Genomic DNA, 16,373 nt, shown 5'->3' with positions numbered 1-16,373 from the left:
AATATTAAAAACAAACGTGCACAAATAACTAAAATTTGCGCCATACATTAGATGAAGGATTTGAAGCTCACCACCTCATTCAACCCATGAGGTAAAAGGGTATTAAGCAATATAATCCACTTGGTCTCCCTTTTCAGCAATTCCTTTTGATAGTTCCCTCCTCTTATTCCCAACTGTACCCTATCTATTCCTCTTATTCTGAATCCCCTAGGGTCACTATTGTGGTGGGCTAGGAAGTGTCTGGGGATTGTTTTTAATGTTGTGATGTCCTGAGTTGGGTCCACATTTTTAATGTCCCTCACGTGCTCTAATACCCTCACTCTCAACTGTCGAGTGGTCATGCCGATGTAGATCTGATTGCATGGGCAAGATGCAAAATATATTACCATGTCGGTTCTGCAAGTAATATGATGAGTAATATTATAAGTATAAGATTGGTCACTATTGAAAAATGTGGACGTGCGCTCTATAAATTTGCAGGCTGAACAGTCACCGCATTTGAAACAGCCCCATTTTGGACCTAATCTATCCGAGAAGAAGGAGTTTTTGGGGGGCACATAGTGACTGCGAGTCAAAATATCTTTCAGATTTTTTGATCTCCTCCACGTAATAGATGGAACATCAGGGAGATGTTTTGCTAAATCACTATCGGCTGTCATAACTGGCCAGTGTTTTTTACAGATATCTAATATATCCGTCCATCTAGAATTAAAATCAGTGATCAATCTCACCGGTTGTTCCGCTTGTATCTCTGGTTTTTGTTTTTTTACAAGTAACTGGTTCCTGAGTGTAAATTTAGCACGCCGATAACCCGCCCGGATATTACGATGATTGTAGCCCCTTTGCTTCAAATTTTGTGTCAAAATTCTTGCCTGATTTTCAAATTTCATATTATCCGAGCAGATACGTTTCATACGTAAAATTGTCCCACCGGGACGGACCTGATAGTCTGTGGGTGATGTGATGACCCTGCATGAAGGAGTGCATTAGTAGCCGTATCCTTACGATATACATCTGTAGTCACAAATCTGTCGTTGCCAACCTCTATCAGTACATCTAGAAATTCAACTCGCTTTTTACTGAATTTCCACGTAAGATTGATGTTGAGCGAGTTTTCATTCAATTTGTTGAGAAATGATGTCAGACCCGTTTCTGTTCCTTGCCAGATAAACAAAATATCATCAATATATCTTGACCATGAGATCACGGCGGCAAAGTCCTCCAAATCATAAACTACCTCTCTCTCCCACAGCCCCAGGAACAAGTTAGCATACGAGGGCGCACAAGTCGCCCCCATAGCGGTGCCCTGGAGCTGTAGGAAAAAACGGTCCTTAAATGTAAAAAAAAATGTGTAAGAAAAAAAAGCAATAACTCAATAATAAAATTAATCAAATCCAAATCAAGATTGGTCATATTTAAGAAGGACCTCGACGCCACGATCCCATGGTCATGACGTATGGAGGTGTAAAGCACCTCAACATCACATGTGACAAGGAACATATCTTGCTCAAGTTCGACATCATTCAGTCTCCTAAGAATATCCGACGTATCACGAATAAAGGATGGCAACGTCTCGACACATTTCTGCAAGTAGAAATCTATAAACCTACACACCCCCTCACACAGTCCACCAATCCCAGAGACTATGGGCCGTCCCGGTGGGTTACAAGCATCTTTATGTATCTTAGGGGTCATGTAGAACGTGGGGATAATTGGTGAGTTATTAATTAGTCCATCCAACATTTTTTTAGAAATGATTCCCCGCTCAAAGCCATGTTGAAGTAGCACATCTAAGTCATTCTTAAATCTATTAAGGGGATTGCTATCTAGTTTGGCATAGCAATGTTTAGTGTGGAGCTGTTTGAAGGCCTCACGCTCATACATATCTACAGGCCATAACACAACATTTCCCCCCTTGATGACAAGGTGTTTCATCTTCTTAAGTTCGTGAATTGCCCTATTCTCAGCAGCGGATAGATTAAATCTGGAGACATCCTCAGATAATAATGCAATATCATTTTTCACCAACTTAACAAAGATGTCAACATTCGGACTTATACCTGTAGGAGGGAAATGTTGTGAACGGCCATGCAGATAGGTAGGAAAGAGTTCATTACCCTCCTCTCTTTGTTTATCTAGGAGGGATTCCAGGTCTGCTAATGCCTGCTGCTCTATGTCTGTTGGAAATAAGTTTTTAGACTGGTTAGCAAAATACTTTTTAAACGACAATTTCCTAGCAAACAATTCCAAATCTTTCACCATTGTGAAATAACTAAATTTAGCTGATGGAGAGAAAGAAAGCCCCCTTTCCAACACCTTAATTTGTGCACCAGATAGCTGTGTGTCTGACAGATTGATTACCTTGAGATTTTTTACATTCTCTTGTTTTTCTTGTTGTAGTTGCGTGTTTGGATATGAGGGAACGGAGTAGCGGGTTTGTGGGTTTGCTGTTCCGAACTGTTTCCTTCTTTTGACCCACCCCGTTTGCCTAAAAAAGGCTCGCCACATGATTCTTCTGATCTATGTGATGTCACAGATGATGAACGTGATATTGGCTTACGTTGAGCCTTTTTATATTGCCACTTATAGATCCTATTTGTTGAATAGTCTTGCAGATCTCGCTGGAATTTGCGAACCTTTAATTCCAGTATTTCTTTTTCCCACTTATTCAAATCAGTGTCCAGTTCTTTATCAAATTTATTACAATCTTCAACAGATAGCACACTCTGAATTTTATTTCTCAAGGTTTCAATCTCTCCTTCTATGCTATCCAATGACTTACGATCCGCACCAATAAGTAGCTCCAACAACGTACGTGAGCATTTATTAAGGGACTCCTCCCATTTGTTGGCAAATATTGGATCACTAATGTCTGAAGTGGGATGAATCTGGATCCTTAGACCTCTGGGGATAATATCCTTTTGTAAATAGTTCTCTAGTGCTGCCTTAAGGTACCGTCACACTAGACGATATCGCTAGCGATCCGTGACGTTGCAGCGTCCTCGCTAGCGATATCGTCCAGTGTGACAGGCAGCAACGATCAGGCCCCTGCTGTGCTGTCGCTGGTCGGGGAAGAAAGTCCAGAACTTTATTTCGTCGCTGGACTCCCCGCAGACATCGCTGAATCGGCGTGTGTGACACCGATTCAGCGATGTCTTCACTGGTAACCAGGGTAAACATCGGGTAACTAAGCGCAGGGCCGCGCTTAGTAACCCGATGTTTACCCTGGTTACCAGCGTAAAAAAACAAACAGTACATACTTACATTCAGCTGTCTGTCCCTTGCCGTCTGGTTCCTGCACTGACTGCTGGCCGTAAAGTGAAAGCAGAGCACAGCCACAGCGGTGAGTCACCGCTGTGTGACTCACTGCTGTGCTGTGCTTTCACTTTCACTTTACGGCCAGCAGTCAGTGCAGGAACCAGACGGCAAGGGACAGACAGCTGAATGTAAGTATGTACTGTTTGTTTTTTTACGCTGGTAACCAGGGTAAACATCGGGTTACTAAGCGCGGCCCTGCGCTTAGTTACCCGATGTTTACCCTGGTTACCGGGGACCTCGGGATCGTTGGTCGCTGGAGAGCTGTCTGTGTGACAGCTCTCCAGCGACCAAACAGCGACGCTGCAGCGATCCGGATCGTTGTCGGTATCGCTGCAGCGTCGCTAAGTGTGACGGTACCTTTATTCCACCACACCTTAGTGCGTTTGTGGAGTAGATCTTTAATGCTGAGCTTCAAATCCTTAACATCTCTATTGTCTGTCTCCGTTGCACTTTGTTCACCAAATAAAGACCCCAATTGGGAAATCCAATTTTTGTCACGTTTTCTAAAGTCCATGTAATCGGTACTAGAGGCATCTGTAAACACAGACAATATTATATCCTCCTTCTTCTCCTCTCGCTTCCTCAAACTCAATGTGGACAAATCTGAACTCATCATCTTTCCTCCATCTCATAGATCTTCCTTACCTGACCTATCTGTTGCAATTAACAACATCACGCTTTCCCCTGTACCAGAAGTCCACTGCCTCGGAGTAACCCTTGACTCTGCCCTGTCCTTCAAACCGCACATCCAAGCTCTTTCCACCTACTGCCGCCTCCAGCTCAAAAATATCTCCAGAATCTGTCCTTTCCTCAACCCTCAATCTACTAAAATGCTTGTGCATGCCCTCACCATCTCCCACCTCGACTACTGCAACATACTTTTCTGTGGCCTCCCTGCTAACACCCTTGCACTTCTCCAGTCCATCCTTAACTCTGCTGCCTGACTAATTCATCTCTCTCCTCACTACTCCTCCGCAAATCTCTTCACTGGCTCCCATTCCCTCAGCGTATCCAGTTCAAATTACTAATACTGACCTACAAGGCTATCTATAACCTGTCTCCTCCATATGTCTTTGAACTAATCTCCCGATTTCTTCCCTCACATAATGTCCAGTCCTCCCAAGACCTCCTCCTCTCCTCCACACTTATGCGCTCCTCACCCAACCGCTTCCAAAACTTCTCCCGAATATCCCCATCTCTGGAATTCTTTGCCCCAACACGTCCAACTATCAACCACATTCAGATCCTTCAGACAGAACCTGAAAACACACCTCTTCAGGAAAGCTTACAGCCTGCACTGACCCCACTGCTTTCTCATCACTACCGGAGCTACCGCTTCACCAACACCGGAGCTGCTGCAACCCCCCAACCTACTGTCTCCTTCCCCACCATCCTGTAGAATGTAAGCCCGAAAAAACAAAATCCAGCTCACCATACCGACATTCCCAAGAGCTCGGAGCACGGAACCGCTGTGTCAGGGCGTAGACGAACAGGAAAGAGAAGGAGATCCAGCTCAACGAAATAGTGAAAAATCCATAGTTTATTTCACTTAAAATATAGTGAAAGGACAAAACATCAGCATACAAAAAAATATTATAAAACCAAGGTCAACGCGTTTCCGGTGACTAAGCACCCTTAAACCTGCTCTACAAAACCAATTAAGCAACCATGCACCCAACAACAATACTCTGAGCTGCTGCTGCAATTTCCATGCATCCATACATGTACCTATTACCCTAGCAATGTTGCATTCTTGGTTATGGCATTTAGTCAAGAAGAAGGATAGAATATTATTTAAAATTTCAAAAAGAAAAAAGCTATGCACTTTTTTTCATACCTGCTTTTACCAGTCCATTTTAGCAACTGTGCACTTCACAAAAAAAGCTGCAGGCTGGTGCCACAGTCTTTTTTCTGCATGTATACCTATCAACGGCATTCTATGTTCCATCTTTTTGTTCGAGAAGAATCTTGTTAACTTAAAGAAATATCAATTGTCACAGAGGGAGCCTCCAAATCAACTACACATGGGCAACCTAAGTCACACATGCTCAATGCACAGCACATGCTCTCAATTCAATCGTGCAACATTTTTTTTAAAACAAAATATACTTTTGGAACAAAGTTTTGCTCAAAGCCATAAGATTATGTGGGGACTTCAAAAATTTTTATCTAGCAATAAATGTCTGCCAGGATTTCCAGCAACAGAGCAAGACAAATGAGCTACTGGCTGATTTGTGGAATACAAATGTGATAGAATTCACCGCTTCATACAATATGTTGCATAATCTGTACGGGCAACAGGTAACGGGGTGGCAGATAATATTATGGAGCATAACAACTTGTGCTTGTATTACTTTTTACAGTAAACTACCGTTGGTACTTAATGAGGGCTGCAGTCATGTTTCAGCATTTACTGAAATTAATTTTGGGGGTCAGCACCTGGAGTAAGCTCCTCTGGTAGGTACCTGTGCAAGACGGAGCATGTGCACAGAGTAGGTCAAAAGCTGTAACAAATGTTATTAAAAATTGTAGTACTTCTATGACTTCTCAGTTTTTTACAAATTTTTTCCAAATCTAAGTTTTTGGAGAGAAACTACTGGGGTAGGGTTCGGCGCAGGATTGGGCAGTAGGATGAAGTTTCCTTGTCGAAACCTGCTTTGGATTAAGCCATTTGCCAGGACTTAAAACATAAAATGTGCTGGTGTAGTTTCTCTACTTATATTCCCTGTAATCACTATGAAGCAAATAACAGGTAGATTAGGAGACAGATGGCTCCTGCTCAATACTGTCAAGTATATCTTCAAGAGATGGCAAGTCTTAGGTCTATGGCATCACGTGATTAAAACTTACTAGCTGTCACGCTTGGACATGGCTAAGTCCAGCAGATGACACAGCATATGAATACAACAGGATGGAAAAGGGAGAGGAAGGCCGTAACGGTAGGAAAAAAGGGGTGGGATACCTCAAGACACCACCCTGTTCCTGTCCCTAAGCTTCCCCTAATGTTAGGGCTGGCGGAATGCACCAAATAATTATAAGGATGGTATAAGGTGTGTTCGCAGCCCGGGGTCTACCGTGCAGGGATGGAACCTGCTGCTGAGTAATGACGGATTATATGGCGGTATGATGTGGATACACACATAGGTTAGCTTCACCCGGTATGAAGGAAGCGAACCCTGTTGCTTCACAGTGCCATGGTACCGCACAAAGAGCGCAAGTAAAGAGTCACAGAACTCTGTTCCAAGACTCAGGGGAAGAGTTCCTCTAGACTTCTTGCGCTTGACACCACTACTGGGGTGTCAGAGATAATTTAAACTAAGAAGTTTTTGCACAAGAGTGCGTGCAGCGTCGCTCTAGGGGACGCCACTAACCACCCAAACTTGGGCCAGGAAAGAGCACTATTAGCACATGGCGCCGCACTGGCGGTTACTGCTAAGAGATGCAGTATCGTGTGCTAAATGTGTGGGATAGCATTGTCAGAAGCTAGGTAGCTTCCACCATTCGCGAATAGTCAACAACACTAGGGATGGGAATGATTCAGAGCTTTCATCCATCGACAGGCATACATCCACACACACACGTTTGCAAGTTTACACTAGTGCATGGCCAAGCGGCCATGCGAACCTTTTATAGTAGTAATGCTCTGGGACCTTCCTGATGGTCCAATAGGAGCCACAACAGGACCTGAGCATGTGACCCTCGACCTCCAATGGGAGGTCATCCCGTGGGCATGCTCAGTATGAAAGGCCTGCTCGCTGCTGATCAGTGCTGGCTACAAAAGCAGAGCCTGGAAAGGCAGCAGTAATCAAGTGCACAGTATCAGCTTGAGCCAGACTCTGGGACCGACATCTCCGCTGAGCAGGTTCCACAGCGGCTGGAAGAGAATGGGAGACTGAAGAGGACATGGTTCGAGAATCCCCCTGTGCAGCGGTGGAAAATCGACACCTAACACCTAATGCCCTAAGTGGGTCCTTCCCCCTGCCCTGCCGCCATCACATGCCTAGTCCATGACTGTCACCTCAAAGAACCCTGGCTAGTGCACTGGCCGGCAAGGATGCTAGCCTTGTCACTGTAGATGGTAAAACACAGGGGAAGAGACAAACACGAGACAGACAAAAGGAAAAATACTCAGCTCAAGCTCTGCTGCTAAGCTCCAAAGCAGCAGAAAAAATGGCACTAGGATTGAAGAACTCCCACAGCAGCAACACCATTGTCACATGCCTGCTCCACACACCAAGTTGGTCTGCATAGAGCAAAAACTCTATAACCAGCGATCAGCTGATGACTCATGTGTCTATTTAAAGGGAGGTAGGTGTGATTACAAACCAACATCAGCTGACGAGACTAAAAAGAACAGCTAGCAAGAGACTGACATTAAATCTTGTTGGACCAAAAAGAAAAAACAACATTTAAATTTCAGCAGACCCAGAGCTGCCACAAATCCCTTAATGATTCGTGACTCTAGCTGAATCCTTCTAACCTGCATGGAGAAAAATTAGGTCAATTTTGGCTGGCACAAGTAATGAGTCACTACGAAAGTCTCTGGTGGGGGAAGAGCAGAGTAGCTGTGTCAGGTGTTGAAGAGGGGAATGATAAATGCAGAGACAAGAGACTTCTTGTTTCTACATACAGCAGAGAAAACAATAATAAACTGGGTAGAAAGGCAAAATTAGCAATTGTAAGTAGACAATGCTATACAATATGGCGATTGCAATATATTAAGAGGATAAAAACCTTGATGGGAGGAGTGCTTATTTTAAAAAAATATTTGAGAAGGCATCACTTCTTCAAGGGTTTCAGGTTCAACACAATATGATTTACACTGGTAATAGATAATTCTTCTGTTAATGGTATATCTATTGCCAGTTCTCCAGCTACAACATCACAATTATCCAATACAGGTCCTTCATTCAGCAGTGTCATTTATTGGTATTAGGTCAAATGGATGGATATGGTAATCACTCAAGGAATAGAACCCTGATTGTTTGTTTTCCGTGGTCTAGACACCATTTTATCTATGTAAAGTATCATCCAAAGCTGATAGGACTCACAGACACTGTGTCATTGCCACAAAAATCAAATCCTGCATGCACTGATTGTAAATTGCAGTCATTTAGGTTTACCATAGACCACAAGTATAGGTAGGTGAATTCCAAGGTGGGCCCTGTGCATGAAATTTTAGTTGGTCTCATAGACTTAACAGTAACAACAAAACGGTGTGCCCAAATACAATAGAATGAAAGGAATATTTTTTGGACTTTTGTTTATTTTTAAAAAGCATGAAATGTCAATCTGTGCTGTGTATTATCAAATGGGCTGTTGGTTACCACCAGTTACCAACCATCTACCCATAGGCAGATATGTTGAGTTGACTTTGACATTAATAAGGCTATGTTTAAGTTAAATGACTCAAAACGGGTTCAATACCATCCTAGAAGACTTCAAAATGTTATGCACATGTTTTCCGGGCAATTGGAGTACTGAGATTCTCAGCTAATTGATTAGCTGAAAATCAAATTTTCTGGAAATATTTAATCATTCTGGTGAATTCTAATTTTAAAATTGATATTATTCAATCATCTCTACTCATTACTGTAGATTTATTTATTTGATGTTTACAATTCAGTCTGTCAATTAGGTAGCCATATTATACTCTTTCTATTGTGATAGTAAATTAATCTTATTCATTGTTAAAGTGAAATCACTCTCTGAGTTTCCCACAAAATAAAATGGTCATTGTTTGAAATGTCATATACTCCTTCTATACTGTTTTCCTATAGAGAGTCATGAAACTTCTGTAGTAAAATAAACATGTGTTTTACAAGAATTACCTGAGTACCTTTCTCAAACTGAGACTCCAAATGTCGGGCCTAGAAAATACATACTTCCAAAAAAAAGACATCATTTATGGATCTTCCAATAAAAGTATTAAAAAAAAAAGTTACTCATTGCATCTCCCTAAAAGTGTGTGAAGGTTGTGACTGGACATTTATGGGTCAGCACACTTGCTGTCTCTAGTATATGCTATCCTTTGAACACTTTACTTCTGACTTGCATGTTATGATTTGAATTTCTACAAGAGTCAATGAACAATTCTGGAAGTCTTCTGATTGACTTAGACATATCTTGTTATTGCCTCTAAGATCTATCATAGTATTAGACATTCAGCAGAACCATGTCTATGTGGAGGCATGCAGAGTCCCTGTGGCTCTACACTACTAAGCCATAGGCAACTCCATGTGTTAACTTATGGTGCTTCCGCACAGCACAGCATTAGAGAGAACATCTCGGTAGTATAGCCTCTGATAGCGCATGACATAATTTTCTTTTTGTCAGATTCTCTATGATTCTAACTGAAAAATTCTTAAGTGCTGTATTATGACTCCATACTACTTGGAGGCTGTACAGAGCCAAAATAAGGTTTTGTTCATAGAGCTTAAATACATTTGTAAAATGTATGTTAATTTTATCTGTGCTTCTTTGATCAATTCTGAAACTACTGTGTGAAGGCAGAAAGTCTTTCGTTAGACAAAGAAAGGTAGCAACAAAAAAACAAAAACTGTCCTGCACCTCCTAACAGAATAAAACAAATGTGAACAGGTGCCTTCTGCTGAGTTCCTTATATACAAACCAAAAAATACGGCACATTGTGTGCGGTAAGATGTATGCAAACATTAAATATGTGCATTACTGCTATATAAAATATTCTTTTAAGCCCTTAATGACAGCCAATACGTCTTTTAACTGACCTGAGATATAAGAGAATAGCCTCCCCATACAGATGACAATCCAGCAGCTGTCATCTGTACACTATAGCTGACAACGTGCTGTATCAGCGACGATCAGTGTTGGCATCGTACATATCTGTTTAACCCCTTAGATGCTGCTGTCAATAGTAACTACATCATTATAAATGGTTAACAGAGTGTGAGGGCTTCCTTTTTATACCAATTGGTGCCCTCAGATTATGATTTTGTGGTCCTGATGTTTGCGATGGCAATTCATGACTAAATAGTGGCCTTAGAGTCTGACGGCTGTTGTAACCTGTTCAGAAGTTACCGACATTTAGGTGGTAAAAATACACATTTTCATTTCTCTCATACTACTTTGCATTAATTCCTGAAAAGCATCTGAAGGGTTAATAAACTACCTGACTGCAGTTTTCAATATGTCAGGGGGTGCTGTTTTTAAAATGGTATCACGTTTGGGGGTTTCCCAATATATGAGACCCCTAGAGTCAATTCAAACATGGATAGTTCCCTAAAAAAAATAAATGTTGTAAATTTCCTTCAAAAAATGAAAAATTGCTGCTACATTTTTAAACCTCCTAAAATGCAAACAAAATAAAAACATTTTACAAATGGTGCTAATATAAAGCCGACATGTGGGAAATGTTATTTATTAATGGTTTGCTGTGGTATGACCATCTGGATTAAAGGGATAATCATTCAAACTTTAAAAATTGCAAATTTTTTAACATTTTTCTAAAATTTTTGATATTTTTTATAAATAAACACAAAACATATTGACCTAAATTTACCATTATCATAAAGTATAATGTGTCACGAAAAAACAATCTCAAAATCACTGGGATTTGTTGAAGCGTTGCAGTTATTACCACATAAAGTGACACTGGTCAGATTACAAAAATTTGGCTCCGTCACTAAGGGGTTAAAATGAAAGGGGCCTTTCTCTGATACTTAGACCTAATATCTTGTGTGGACATCAAAAATGTCAAAGGGATATTTCTCTAATATCTAGACCTAATATTTATGAAACATGGTTCTCTTTGGCCAAAAGCCTACCATTACACGCCTGTCAGTGTGTTTCGGCTGACTGGGAGTGACTGCTCTCCAAATCAACCGGATTGTCGTTGGACAGTATGAATCATCTTCACACCGGACAGGTGAGGGATATGGTTGTTTAATATTTTTCTTCTTTTCCAGGGGACATGGGTATCAGAGGAATATCTTCACATCAGGGAACAGGAGAGGGATATGATTGTATATTATTTTTTATTTTTTTCCAGGTGACATTAGGCATAAGGTGAGTATAACTGTGCTTTTTTTATATAAATGTGTCTTTCTTTCAAAAGAGGATTTAATTCTGACTGTGTCTTTTTTACAATCTAATTTTCGGGTTAATAATGGGGGTGTCTTATAGATACTTCTCCATTACTAACCCCTGGGCTTGATGTCACCTGACAATACAAAGCTGAAATCAACCCCACAAATATTACCCCACTTGCCTTCGCACCACAGCAAGTGGGAAGAGCGAGGATAAGCACCAGATTTGATGCATCTTATTGATGTGCCACTTCTAGGGTGGTTGAAAGATGATGATTTTAGTCTTGGAGGGGGCCAATAATCCTAGCCTTTCCTAGGCTATTAATATCAGCCTGCAGCTGTCTGTTTAGCCTTTGCTAGTTATTGAATATAGGGGACCCCACATTATTTTTGTGGGGTTCCCCTTTAATAATCAGTAAAGACTAAGCAAACAGCTGTGAGCTTAAATTAATAGACTGGGAATCTTTATGGTTATTGGCCCATTCCCAGAATATTAACATCAGCCCTCAACCATCGACTTTCCCTCTGTTGCTTATGAAAATAACAGGAGACCACAAATATTTTTTTCAATTTCTTTTATTTATTAACAAGAACAGTAAGGTCGCATCATAGCAACTGTTTCTCTAGCTTTGCAATTGCCAGTGTCAGACTGATAAACACCTGCAAATTCTGCAGTTGGTACTCCGGCATTTAACAGTCCGGCACTGGAGCTATCGTGAGACCCAGTTACTTGAACTCAGGTAACTCAGGTTACCAGAGTTCACATCCCCTGGGTCTTCCAGCAGCTGCAAGGCCTGAAAACCTCATGGGAAAGTTTCAGGGACATTTTAAGGCAACTGGAGTTTCCAGCTGCTGGAACACCTGAAGGCTGAACTAAGGTTACCCTGAGTGTATATTTTACTGTTCTTGCTATTAAGTAAAAAAAATAAAAAAATGATGTGGAGTCCACTCGTAATTTTCATAAGTAGCATAGGGAAACCCAACAGCTGAGGGATGATGTTAATATTCTGGGAAGGAGGGCAATATCTCTAAAGGTTTCCAGGAAATTAATATCAGCTCACAGCTGTTCGCTTAGCCATTACTGGTTATTTTATGGGGGGACCTCAGAAAAAAAATTTGTAGGGTTGATGTCAGCTTTGTACTGTCAGCTGACATCAAGCCCAGGGGTTAGTAATAGAGAGGCATCTATAAGATGACCTCATTATTAACCCCATAGTTAGATTGCAAAAAATACACAGACAGAATAAAATTACTTACCGTATATACTCGAGTATAAGCCGACCCGAGTATAAGCCGACCCCCCTAATTTTGCCACAAAAAACTGGGAAAACCTATTGATTCGAGTATAAGCCTAGGGTGGAAATGCAGCATTTACCGGTGAATTTCAAAAATAAAAATAGATCATTATTTCCCCATAGCTGTGCCATATAGTGCTCTGCACCGTTCATTTTGTCCCATAGCTGTGCCCCATATAGTGCTCTGCACCGTTCATTTTGTCCCATAGCTGTGCCCCATACTGTGCTCTGCACCGTTCATTATTGCCCCATATCTGTGCCCCATATAGTGCTCTGCACCGTTCATTATTGCCCCATATCTGTGCCCCATATATGCTCTGCACCGTTCATTTTATCCCATAGCTGTGCCCCATACTGTGCTCGGCACCGTTCATTATTGCCCCATATCTGTGCCCCATATACAATGCTCTGCACCGTTCACTTTGTCCCATAGCTCTGCCCCATACAGTGCTCTGCACCATTCATTATTGCCCCATATCTGTGCCCCATATATGCTCTGCACCGTTCATTATTGCCCCATATCTGTGCCCCATATATGCTCTGCACCGTTAATTTTGTCCCATAGCTGTGCCCCATATAGTGCTCTGCACCGTTCATTTTGTCCCATAGCTGTGCCATATAGTGCTCTGCACCGTTCATTTTGTCCCATAGCTCTGCCCCCTACTGTGCTCTGCACCGTTCATTTTGTCCCATAGCTGTGCCCCATACTGTGCTCGGCACCGTTCATTATTGCCCCATATCTGTGCCCCATATACAATGCTCTGCACCGTTCATTTTGTCCCATAGCTCTGGCCCATACAGTGCTCTGCACCATTCATTATTGCTCCATATCTGTGCCCCATATATGCTCTGCACCGTTCATTATTGCCCCATAGCTGTGCCCCGTATACAATGCTCTGCACCGTTCATACTGCCCCATAGCTGTGCCCCATACTGTGCTCGGCACCGTTCATTATTGTCCCATATCTGTGCCCCATATCTGCTCTGCACCGTTCATTTTGTCCCATATCTGTGCCCCATACTGTGCTCGGCACCGTTCATTATTGTCCCATATCTGTGCCCCATATCTGCTCTGCACCGTTCATTTTTGTCCCATATCTGTGCCCCATATCTGCTCTGCACCGTTCATTTTGTCCCATAGATACTCCACATAAATCTGTGCCGCCGCCGCCGCTGCTGCAATAAAAAAAAACACATACTCACCTCTCTTGCTTGCAGCTCCCAGCGTCCGGTCCCGGCGCCTCCATCTTCCCGGCGTCTCTGCTCTGACTGATCAGGCAGAGGGCGCCGCGCACACTATATGCGTCATCGCACCCTCTGACCTGAACAGTCAGAGCGCAGACGCCGGGAAGATGGAGGCGCCGGAAAGATGGAGCGACGCCCGGCGGCTGGAACGCGGACAGGTGAATATAAAATACTTACCTAGTCCCAGCGATCCTGACGCTCCCTCTGCCTGTCACAGCTGGTCTTCGGTGCCGCAGCCTCTTCCTCTATCAGCGGTCACCGGCACCGCTGATTAGAGAAATGAATACGCGGCTCCACCCCTATGGGAGGTGGAGCCGCCTATTCATTTTTCTAATGAGCGGTCCCACGTGACCGCTGGAGAGGGGAAGAGCTGCAGCACAGAAGACCGTGGGACAGGCAGAGTGAGCGTCAGGATCGCTGGGACTAGGTAAGTATGCCTCAGTGCCCTCTCCCCCTCACCCGCCGACCCTGCCACCCACCTTGACTCGAGTATAAGCCGAGAGGGGCACTTTCAGCCCAAAAATTTGGGCTGAAAATCTCGGCTTATACTCGAGTATATACGGTATTTGTTACAAACACACACAGACACCTTTATTTGAAATAAAAATGAAAAAGCACAGTTATACTCGCCTTACACCTTACAGCCTTAACTGAATGATTCTATTCTGGCTGTGTCCGTTTTACAATCTATCTATGGGGTTAGTAAAAGAGGTGTCTTATAGACACCTCTACCTTACTAATCTGTGGGCTTGATGTCAGCAGCCATAAAACTACTGGCATCAACCCCACAACCATTACTCCACTTGCCACTGCACCGGGCAAGTGGGAAGAGCCAGGAAAAGTGCCAGAATTGGCGCATCTAATAGATGCGCCTTTACTGGGGTGACTGTGGGCTGCTATTTTTAGGCTGGGGAGGCAATATCCATGGCCCCTTACCAGTCTGAGAACACCAGCCAACAGCTGTTTGCTTTAGCGTGGCTGGTTATCAAAAATGGAGGGTGACCCAATGCCGTTTTTTTAATTGCTTATTTAATGATAAAGCTGACAGCTGAGGGTTGCAGCCCGCAGTTGTCAGTTTTTGCCTTCGCTCGTTATCAAAATAGAAGAGACCCCACTTCCCTTTTTATTTACAGCACAGGCACAGGCTGATGAATACTCTCATCAGCGGCTCCTGCTCTCGCAGTTATCAACGACAGCAGGCTGATGGGATCAGTACTCTCTCATCAGCTGTGTATGTGACTGGAGGCCACAATTTTACCACCTGTTACAGCTGTTGGCTCACACCGTCATCTGTCAGCATGGGAATCGCAGCTCTCTGAGATGCAATAATGATTAGAGATGAGCGGTGTTCGAGTTGAACTGTTCGCCAATTTCAAATTTGAGCTGTTTTGGGCGGTGTTCGAGTCGTTCAACAAACTCAAGCAATTTGCTTAAAATTCAGCTGTTCGAGTTTCTGTTCGATTACTGTTCGTTCCCCAAAAGCCTAACTTGATTTTCACATTAAAACAGTTTAGCAATGTTAATAGACTGTCTCAGTGTATAGTGTGCGGGGGGGCGGGGGATAGATCTGTGCTGAAATAATGCCGATCTCCATTTTTTTTCCACATTTACAGTGGGGCTGTGCAGTCTCTCAGCCTATCAGCAGTACACACACACACAGCAATGTGCATGTGATGCACACAAGCAAAGGCATGTGACATTGGCTTTGTATGTCACATGTCCTTGCCCTATAACAACCAGTCATTTTCCCTGTCACCACCATTTCCTCACTGCTGCAGCTTAGTGTCAGATGGCACGGCTGCTGCTGTGGGTGCTATACAGTCTAAGAGTGTTTTTTGAGAATGAATTTTCTGTTAGACAGAGAGAGATAGGTTTAGGGAGTCGGGAGTCGGGATTAGTTGTAATATCAGCCCTTTTCAGGGTAGGTTACAGCAGTTCATAGCACTTTTTGCCAGGCAGGTCTGTGCCAGTGTTGTGCAAGTGTTTGTCACAGCTTTTGGTGTAATCTAGCTCAGCCAATCCTTTTGAGCTACTAGCAATGTCTGGTAGTTATTTGAGTAGCCCGCCTGTGAAGCTAGCTACACTGCCTGTGTATCTAAATTTTTACTGCATTTAACCCAGTAAATCGTTTTGGGCCTAGGAGCAGTGTCTGCACGTCAGCGGAGTAACCCGCCTGTGAAGCTAGCTACACCGCCTGTGTATCTAAATTTTTACTGCATCCCAGTAAATCGTTTTGGGCCTAGGAGCAGTGTCTGCACGTCAGCGGAGTAGCCTGCCTGTGAAGCTAACTACACAGCCTGTGTATCTAAATTTTTACTGCATCTAACCCAGTAAATCGTTTTTGGCATAGGAGCAGTGTCTGCACGTCAGCGGAGTAGCCCACCTGTGAAGCTAGCTACACCGCCTGTGTATCTAAATTTTTACTGCATCTAACCCAGTAAATCGTTTT

The 16,373-nt window shown here is 43.0% G+C and overlaps 1 long non-coding RNA gene across 2 annotated transcripts in view; it reads right to left on the bottom strand.

Annotated features, from left to right (window-relative positions):
* LOC138672230 (uncharacterized) overlaps nucleotides 1-16,373 on the bottom strand; it is a 73,102-nt gene that overhangs the window by 23,633 nt on the left and 33,096 nt on the right. The window lies entirely within an intron of this gene.

This window comes from Ranitomeya imitator, chromosome 3 (assembly GCF_032444005.1).
Source record: "Ranitomeya imitator isolate aRanImi1 chromosome 3, aRanImi1.pri, whole genome shotgun sequence".
NCBI classification, from domain to species: Eukaryota; Metazoa; Chordata; class Amphibia; order Anura; family Dendrobatidae; genus Ranitomeya; species Ranitomeya imitator.
This window is presented reverse-complemented; position numbering and strand designations above follow the sequence as displayed.